Source organism: Saccostrea cucullata, unplaced genomic scaffold, assembly GCF_032062105.1.
Source record: "Saccostrea cucullata isolate Sc308-1 unplaced genomic scaffold, CSIRO_AGI_Scuc_v1 ctg7391, whole genome shotgun sequence".
In the NCBI taxonomy this organism is placed as follows: domain Eukaryota; kingdom Metazoa; phylum Mollusca; class Bivalvia; order Ostreida; family Ostreidae; genus Saccostrea; species Saccostrea cuccullata.
In genome coordinates this window covers 62,058-72,021 of record NW_026939471.1, presented here as the reverse complement: position 1 = coordinate 72,021, position 9,964 = coordinate 62,058, and the positions used below count along the sequence as shown (strand labels likewise).

The following is a 9,964-nucleotide window of genomic DNA, read 5'->3' as shown; positions in this document are numbered from 1 at the left end:
TTTCATAATGACGTACTAATCATAAAAACTATGTATCTGTCCAACTTTAATGTGCGGAAGAATGATTATCTTCTATTTAAAAACGATTAGCAAAGAGTAAAGGCGGTGCAATCTCATTTTTTTTCTTAAAATATTTACACTTTCTGAAGGGAGTCTACATTCTTGATGTCAGGAATTGAAAGGCATTTTGTACTTTCAAAACATCAAAACTTAATGGTGCAATACCTCGACTAATTTTTGTTAAAATATTCTGAGATAAATGATAAAAAAAATTTCAAAATTGATTACCCTCTAAGCAATAAATCTAAACAAAAATAATTGGAATCATTAGTTCCCGATCATGACAAGGAGCACACGGTGGGTGTGGACAGTCGGCAGGGGATGCTCATTCCTCAATGTCACCTGAGCCCACCTCTGATATTTTGGAGGACCGTGTTTGATTTGCTCCTATTTTGTTTTATGGACTTCTGAGAATGAATACTGTTTGTTATCTCCATATATTTCATGAAATCTTGCTTACTTTTGCAGAAAATTGAAGATAACATTTAATTGTGATGTAGAATAGATAATAAATTGGTCCCTAATTCTAATGATATGAGAGAACAAATTAACGAAATCCATTGAAAAATTATCTCTTCTTTGAATACCAGGTCTCCGGTATGAAAATAAGAGGAAGTGTAAGGTCTACGATCAGAATAGAGAATATTGGGGGGGGGGGACTTTTATACATCCCATACATCACAAAGAATGAAATCAATTTCATCAAATTCAGAGTATTTCAAAGTAGTAAATGGTAAATTACAAATCAACTCTTTACATACTCGTACATTATTCTGAATGTGTATGAAATATATAGCGTTCACGAATAGTATTGAAGCTCAAAAGTCTCTTAAACAATACAATACATAAACGTAAAAGTCTGTCGACTGTTCAGTGTACATATATAATGGCTTATATTAACAATTATCATTTTTAAAAAAGTCTGTCAGCATTTGACTTCATGAAAAATTGTAGTTGCTGACAACGTCATAGTATCGATCATAGAACTTGAGAAATAATGATAAAGATTATTGATATTCTTGTTTCAGCAACTCAATAACGTATCTCGTTTTAAAAATTGTTAACACTTAGAGCATGTTCTTGCGTATCGAATCAAATGAGAGATACTAATATAAACCTCGTATATCATTTTATTTTCTGTTCTGTATCAGTGTAATGTACACGAATTGTAATTTTGCAAGCTTAAAAGATTTTGAAGATTCGAAACATTCAAAATATTTTGAGCAAGGACAAAATTGAAATTAATAAGATAAAACATGTTTTTTTACTTAAGAGGCCTAAAAAAAGAATGAACTTAATGTCAAATCTAAATGTAAATGACATAATATAAATAGTTTGTCTAAATTTGTGGTGTTCTTCGGGGGATGCTTTATAGCACTGCTAATAATAAAAACTGCTTAATGATAATCATACCATTAATCGTAGCAAGAGGAACACTTATTGCAATAAATTATTACAGTAACAGTTCACGTTCCAACACGCTAATGTTGATTCGCGGTTTATTTAGAGAATCATATCATTAAGCAGTTTAAAATATCAACTATTACATGTAATGCAAAATTTATTACATTACGCTTTGCATTGGTTGCTTTAAATCAAATATCAATCATAAAGCGCGGTGTTTATCATTAGTGGCTGCTACAAAGTTTAGATAATATTTCAGAGCTGTCGGAATGTTTTTTTATCTGAACAAACTAGTTAATTCATTTATAAGCCATCTTGCATTTATACAAGTATTCTCAAAATGCAGGATGTATCAATTTAAACACTAAATCAAACATTCCAAAGGTGATGCCTTCAGATATCCCACAAATTTATGCAGTACTTATCTAGTCTGTTACTTTTATCTGAAGCTGTGTATGTAATTTTTGAAATAAATTTTGGGCTTTTTTCGGATTTTTTTTTTTATTATTCAACTTTTGAGGGAAATAATGAGTTCAATTAGCAATATTAATTTGGATTACCGATGTAAGATTAACTCTATTACGTACACAGAATCAGTGGCAAAACTATGTACATGTACAAATCTTGAGACAAAATACACTCGAGACTACTTAAGTAGGGACAAAATTAAATAAATGTGTGATTTTTCCTCTATTTTCTCCTGTTCTCCTCATTTTCAGTTGTTTAATAATTGTTGTGTACCTTACTTCAATAGAACACAAAATGCAGAAAGATTGTTTTCAATTTCGCCTTAGATCTCTCTGTGTTTTTTGGTTGTTGTTGTCTTTTTTTTATCAATTTTAACTTTCACGGCAACAAAATCTTAACCTTCATTCGTAGGCCCCAAAATACCGGTAAAAGATTCCAGAAACAATGGAGCTGTATCTTTATCATTTCTTTTACAGCCAGACGATCTGACAATCTGTTGCTGTATGATATATGTAAGAATTTAAATGTGTTTATTTTTCATTCTATGCTTTGCCGTTTCCACATTACTTTTTTCTTCTTTATTTTGTTTTCTCATTGGAACAAGGAAAAATTAGAATGAGGAAATACATATTACGTTTTACATAAAATGCATCTCATTTACTATGGAATCTGAATAACGACTCTCATAAAATATACCTTCAATGATAGAAAAACAAACCCGACAGTTTAGATCGCTGAGTGCAAGGATGTGTCAATCATTCGAAATTTCAATAACTTTAAGATGAATAATTTTTTTTATAATATTTTTGTGTGAAATGCTATTAAAATATATAAGTCGTGATATTATAACTTCAAATCTGTGCCCAATCCATGCACCTTTAAAAGCATTGGCATACATCATTTACATGTATTTACCCATTCGCAGTAAAAAAAATTTAAGTACAAAAACAAGTGTTTCACCGTCTCAGTTTACAGAAACATGAGAAATCTAATAAATGTTTCTTCGTTCCAATAAAAAAACTAATAATGAAGAAAAAAAGTAATATGGAAAGAGGGCAAAGTACAGTATGTAAATTAAACACATTTCTTACGCAGATCATCTTTAATCAGTATCTTGCGGCCTATGAATAAAGGTTAAGATTTTGTTGTCGTAAAAGTTAAAAACAAAAACCCCTGAGGAATCTTAAAAGAGACTGTTGCAAAATATTCTATGAGATAAAAGGCGAAAACAATGCATTTTGTGATCAGTTGAAGTGAAGTACACAACATTTATTCAACAAAGTAGAAGAAAAATCAGAAACACGTGTATTTGATATTGACCCTTCTAAGTTTACAGATAATCTTCACAATAAATCTAAGGAATGCTAAGTAGTCTCGAGTGTATTTTGTCTCAAGATTTGTACATATACAAATTCATATTACTACTTCTTGTGTTTTGCCACTGATTCTGCGCACATAATAGAGCTACTCTTTCTTGTATTTTGACGTCTCAATTATCGGCCATCGTAGTCTATATATGTTCCATAATCAAAAAAATGATCAGCCAAGAATGTTTCAAGAAGATTATTTTCTGAAAGATAAGTCGATGTTTCTTCTGAGTGTTCACTGTCACAAATATATATATATATATCTTCAAATTTTATATCCAGATTGTTTTATGGGTATAGTCTGTTTTATTATGATACAAAATTGCAAAGTTTTAGACGAACTTAATTTTTTATTAACATTTAGCAATTAAAAAAATCTTTTAATGTTCAGTCACAATCTCTTTCTGTCTGGCCCGAATATTGAATCCATTTCCACGAACTATATAATTAAATTAGACCACATGCATAGATTGAAGTGGAAAAAATGCGTACATTATAGGAACAGATACTTCAAAAAAATTTAAAGCGGAATGCCACACAAAAATTTTATTCTATAGACCTCTCAGTCGTCCCATTCAAATAATGGTTCCAGCATTGGAAAATCAATATTAGCTCTCAATTATCTTATATGAATGTTTTCAAAGAAAATGAAAAAAAAAATGTTTTATTTGCAAATAAGGTGCCTACGGTTTAACATTTGCAGTAAATAATTTCATGATATGAATATCTGATAAAATATGTAAAGAAAGGCTGGATAGACCTTTTAATATTTTTAACAATTTTTAACAAAATAAAACACATTATTTGTGAATAGTTGTTAAACCTATGGTAAAAAAAACTCCACCAAACTAGGCACAACTAGGGAGAACATGTTTGTCAATAATTCTTTTAAGAAATTAAAACGAAATTGTGAAATTTGAGGAAATTATTTTTTTTTAATATCTAGACCAATCCCGATCAAAATTTAATTGTTCCCGATGAAAACTAACACAAAATGATTTTTTTTTAAATGGAATTTATTGCCTCCTTCATGTATTTGCAACTAAGAAATCTATTTGATTGTCAAATTTAATTATTTTAAACCCTTATTACACCTTATAAAACAAGTTTTTGGGAAAAGTGTTATTTATTTCCAATAATTGTACAATTCAGGTTGCGGTTTAGTTTTTACATAGACCTAAATCGAATTCGCTTTAGGTCTACGGTTTTTATCGGGATTGACAATTTTTAAAAAAGTAATTTCTCTAAAATTTGTCGATTTCATTTTAATTTCTTCAACGTGTTTTATTTTCTTCTAGTGTTGAAAGGATTATGGAAAGAAATTATTCAGTTGATGGGTAACTGGGATATCAAAATAATTATTGCATTAAAAAATAAATTTAAATTTACTTAAATTTTTTATTATAATGAATAAGTGTCCTCCTTGATTGTGAAAGTCTGAAATTTTGCATAACTGTGTTTTATAATGGTCGTTTTTTTTTCATGTCTTAGGAGAGGTAGAGATTGATCAATTAAAATCTCACAAATAAAATTCCGGTCATGCGGTGCGTCACTCTGCCTTTTCTCCCATCTACATCCTTGAAGAACGAACGTTTTTTTCAAAGTTTGTTATTTACCTCCTTCCATCCCGCCTCCACAATTTTTGTTTGTTGTTTAAATTTATGTTTTAGCGTTTTCAGACACATTATCCTGATATTTCTGTTAACTCTAAGTGGTATTTACTGTAAATTTGGATTATCTCTCTTTACAAAATTGGTTTATTTCTCATCTTGATATTTATGTCTGCTAAAAATTATATGTCAATGTTAATAATACTTTTGAGAACTTCAAACAAATTATTAAACGTCACAAAGGTAGCAACACACGACAAACTGTTTTACAGACTTTTTACTCATTGATGGAGGATAAGATAAGGTGCTCTAGTTTTTGAAATGGTTGTGGAAAGAAATTAGCCAGTTGATGGGTTACCGGGATATCAAAATATTTATTGCATTAAAATAAAACAAATTAAATGTCTATAAAGCTTTTCTTTACATATTTTATTACATATTTTATATGATACATTTATTTACAACACACTTACTTTGTTACTTAAAAGCATCTAATTCGGATATAAATCTTTTTTTTTATTTTCTTTGAAAAAAATTTATTTAAAAAAATTATGATATTAAATAATTAAAAGCTAAAACCGAAATTTCAATGATGAAACCATGATTTAATACGGATGTCTTAAAGATCTATGAAAGATCTGACATAGATCAATGAAATTACGTTGATCTATGAAAGAAAATTTTGCTGTCGTAGTCCTCCTTAATTCAATGTTATCTACGTATGCAAATACGTGGCATTGTACGAATCCTTACATGCATTCACTAAAATGGTTATATTACATAACGTTTTTAATTGAGCTGAAAATTAAACAAATTCAGTTTAATAACTACTAATGGGGTCATTAGGAAATAAGAATTATGGGGCACTATTTCCTGTGGTGGAACGATATCTAGAAGAAAATTATTCAATCTACACATTTGTTTAATTTAAAATCTTGGCTTATTTTTACTCGTCGAAATCTTTTCCGTTATCATATGCTACAAATATTAAATATGATTTTCAATTAACTTTTTGATCAAATTTACACATTTAATAAACATACTTTGCCAAAAAATGAAGATATATCGAAGAAATCAAAATAAAACTAATTACGCCTTATTTTCGAAAAGCACATATTTTGTATAATATCTCAAAAATTTTACCACAGGCCCCAACTTTTCTGTCATTATTTTCAACATTACCAAACTTTCAACCGATTAATGCTAAAGTCATAAAAGGTTTGTTACGAGATGATATTTTACTGCCTATTTAGAAATTTTATACCCCAAATATGATACTTTTAGTGCAAAAAGATCACACAATAATTCATGCGCAGTAATTTGCAAGATTTGTTCAATGATAAATATTTTTCAAAATATTTTAAGTAAAAAAAAAGATTAAATTTATTCTCATGATCACATGCAATAAAGTATTATAAAAGTTAAATTCATTGTCTAAGCCTACAATAAAAGTGCAAAAAATTTAATGTACCGATGCTCGGTAAGCTGCACACTGACTCCAAATATTCATTATGATTTTGATCGTCTCGTATCCTGTTTTCGACCGTATTGTATTTTCGACCTAATTTTCCCAATTTGTTTCTAGTGCACATCCCGCTCTGTAGAACATTATACTATATGCTACACTTGGAAAAATACTTTTGAAGCACAACTGTAGTGAATATACCCAAAATAATTTTTTTAACAGATTTTCGCCGATGGTTTTAGCCCGATGTCAGAAATTCTAGTCTTTTTACTAATGCACATTTTGTCTGTTGATTAATCAAATCTGTAATCGGTTTATTAAAGATTTTTTGATGACATTTTTCTGAAAAAAAAATTAAGAGATCTGTCAAAGAGACGCATGAATATTGAAATGAATGGGTGGATCAAACATTTTTTTCTTCCTTAAATATGAGCACTTTCTTACAGATTTTTACTGAAAAATGCAACGTAATTTCATTGATTGTTTTTGGAAATGCGCAGCTACTGACAAATGGATTCAACCAACGAATAAATGTATTTGCAACCAAAATATGTAACCTCTGCAATGTTTTCGAAGGACAGACAATCGTATTTTTATTGTTTGGAATATCCAATGGATATTTATAGCCAATACTGATTGGGCGTTGATACTATATTTAGGTCGAAAACATAAGACGCTAATATTTTTGTAAGGAAAACTGTACCCTCTCCATATTATGGCATATAAATAAAATAAATACAAAATTGCAATTTGGGTTATATCATTTTATTTATAGACACATATGTTAACATTTTAAGCCCATATTTTTTTTCAGATTCTATAAACTTTGCGATAAATTTATAAATACCATCTAAATAGGTCGAAAATACAATACGCCAGGATACTTAATGAGTACTTCTCTAAGAATCCTTGATAAATATTATTGATAAAACTAATTTTACGAGTGACAAAACCGGAAGATAATATTTATTTTTAGTTTTTGTGTATTATATGTGAGTGAATGCATTTAATGGAAATATATTAATATAAATATAAAAGAATGGTAAGCAGGCAATATATATATTTGATCTATTTAATTTATCATATTATGTGCATATACCAATTATATATTATTTTTTAATGTATTCTAAAGCATATATTAAATCCAAATCTTTTTAAAGAAAAAGGTAGTTCCTTGCTTTTAAATGCTACTAATACGAACTATTTATAGGACTTATACTCAGCCCATGCTTACTCTGTATGATAATGTTTCCTCATTGCTTATATTTCTAAAACGAAATAATACTTTATTAAGCAAACGATAAACCCTTACTTAAATGAATTTACTGGATTTATAAATATTGAAAATTAAAATTATCAGAATGAGATACAGGTACATGTAATTCTTCGATATTCTGCTTTTTTTATTGCGTATCCCGCATAACGTGAGTAGTAATATTTTTTTCTTTCGAGCAGAGACGTGAAACAAAGAGTTAAGCTTCAAATAAAAAATGTATCTACAAGTAAGATTTGATTGTTGATTTCAAGGCCGTTGGATATCAGATGTAGATTGAATTGAATGAGAGGAAAATAAGAAACGTTTATAGAGAGAAAATATCTAAGAAGACAGAAGAAGGGATCGAGGTTGAAGATCTAGATTATCCAATCCCTCTACTTTTCATACGATTTCACCAAAATATCAACAACAAATTAATTTTTCTATCATAAAAGTGGCATGCTTTTGAACAGAATTTCCCGAATGTCAATTTCTCCTGCCTCTGTGTTCTGCAGTAATTCATAAACATTTTGGATTACCATGAATATCAATTTCCAGTATACCATAAAGCCAAATGTTCCGTATTCACAAGCGTCTCTTGAGTATTCCACTTTTGAGTTTGGACAACACGAGGGCCGTTGATTCAAGATGGCATAACATGTCAAATGCATACATTATTCGCAAAAGATTTTAAAAAGGTAACAGTTACCCACTTCTTTCAATATCTTGCAAATTCCAGGAAAATGAAGGTTAAAAAGTGTATTATTTGTACTGGATATCTCTTCTTTGGCGAAACTTTCCGTCATAGAATCTTTGCAGCTATGATTGTAAAGAAAAATAATCTTTTTTCATATCAGTATGTTACTTTTATTTTTGATATAATAATGAAGTTATATTTAAATTATTTTCATACCCTTCATGTAAACTTTTAAGCAACCCATCACAACAAATCTCTGTCAAAGAAGAATACATCTGTGTTCCGCAACATTTTGGTTTCTTTGTGTTGAGAACAGAATGAATGACGCCTGAAAATGATTTTGAATTTTGTAAAACTAGCTCTTGTAGCTGTAAATGATGAACAAATTACTTTGAAATAACCTGACTATAGAGGATTCATTCATATTGGACCTGCCTGTGTCACTAACTGCTCATGAATAACACTCATATGAATATCAAATCATTCGCATAATTTCTGTGCTTTAAGCCATACATACAGCCCCGTGGTGATCCGGATTAGAATAGGTCCTCAGTACCCCCTTGCTTGTCGTAAAAGGCGACTAAATGGGGCGGTCCTTCGGATGAGACCGGATAAACCGAGACCCCGTGTCACAGCAGGTGTGGCACGATAAAGATCCTTCCCTGCTCAAAGGCAATAAGTGCCGAGCATAGGCCTAAATTTGCAGCCCTTCACCGGCAATGGTGACGTCTCCATTTCAGTGAAATATTGTGGAGAGGGACGTTAAACAGTATACAATCAATCAATCATTTAAGCCATACAAATATTCATTTATATTTACGTTCATTTTCCTTCTCTTCATTCCCACAGATAAGTTTTTCGCCATTGATCCCAAGCCCACTCTCCTTGTCGTACACGTGTTTTTCGTGGCATAATTGTTCGTCCGGTAAAAATGTTCCTTCTGCAAGTGAATTTCAGCCATGTAAATTGTGCATGCATTGAAATAATATACACTGTATACATAACACAAAGTTAATATCAAATAACTTCTGTCAACAAAATTCTTTTCAAGATATTAAATCTGTATTTATATCATTACTATAATCAAATTTATTATATTGTTTCGAATCTCTTTCAGTGTTTCTTTTTTTTAGATTAAGTTTATACAGGAGAGTATATATAAAAGGTTTATACTTTGTAAATTACATGATATTTATCCATTTGGAATGGATAAGAGAAAGTAGCCGTTAGCTATGGTTTTATGGTATATTTGAGGGTTTTTTTTACTTAAATTGTTGAAGTATTTTTTTTAAATCTGGAACTATGCTTAGTCATAGGTCTCTCCGGAAAACATTTCGTTTTTGCGAGGTTAATGAAAGTATCAAAAGCGAGTGTTCGGGGTTGAATGTAAACATATCGTTTTATATCGCTATTTAGATAATTTATCATCTTCATTGAAACTTGCAGAGCTTATCATCTGAAACTGATTAGCCCAAATAGCTCCTATAAAACAATATCAAAAATCATTGGAATGATAAAATTCGTAGCAGCGCAAATAAAAGAAATGTACTGTATTATTGTACCTCCACAACAATCTACGAGTCGTTTTAAGTTGTCATGTTTCATGTGTATCCCAGAGCCTGTGCAGCATATTTGGAT

The 9,964-nt window shown here is 30.0% G+C and overlaps 1 long non-coding RNA gene across 1 annotated transcript; it reads right to left on the bottom strand.

The window, feature by feature from the left end:
• Positions 1-8,078: 8,078 nt before the first annotated feature.
• Positions 8,079-9,264, bottom strand: LOC134253075 (uncharacterized). The gene is made up of 3 exons (XR_009989066.1): positions 9,147-9,264; positions 8,543-8,654; positions 8,079-8,448 (listed from the first exon to the last, which is right to left on the bottom strand). It is a non-coding gene; the product is annotated as an uncharacterized LOC134253075 (long non-coding RNA).
• Between the last annotated feature and the right edge of the window lie 700 nt (positions 9,265-9,964).